Source organism: Carlito syrichta, unplaced genomic scaffold, assembly GCF_000164805.1.
Source record: "Carlito syrichta isolate Samal-C Ts95f unplaced genomic scaffold, Tarsius_syrichta-2.0.1 Scaffold290822, whole genome shotgun sequence".
Lineage (NCBI taxonomy): Eukaryota > Metazoa > Chordata > Mammalia > Primates > Tarsiidae > Carlito > Carlito syrichta.
In genome coordinates, this window is record NW_007234918.1 from 66157 (window position 1) to 66663 (window position 507).

The following is a 507-nucleotide window of genomic DNA, read 5'->3' on the forward strand; positions in this document are numbered from 1 at the left end:
GCGGGGGCCGGGAGCGGCCACTGAACTCCAGTCTGGGCGACCGAGTGAAACTCCAACTCAAAAAAAACAAAAACAAACAAAAAAAAGAAAATACCTCCCATTTGTGGTTGGGTGGGGCGTGGGCTGTTGGGGGCAAGGGTGCGCTGAGGGCTCCTTGAGCAGTAGTTGAGGCCCCTTGGCCACTACCCAGAGAATCCCCTGTCCGCTGCCCTGCTGGTTCTTGCTCATTTGGGGCCAGTCCCCAGGCAAGATAAGCTCTGCAGAACCACAACAAGCTTTTGGTGACCTCTGGAAACGCTCCTATCTGACTTGGCCAGAGATTGCAGCTGTCAAGGCCAGGCAGCTAAAGGTGGGGCACCAGCCGGGACAGGGTGCGTCTATTCCGGGGTTTATGTGTGACAACAGCTTTTTTGAAGGCTGATGTCGTGACCCTGGTTTAGGCCTGGTTTGTCTTTCTCGTAATCAGAGACAGGAAGCCCTTCAGATGGAGCTCAACCAGTCTCTTTG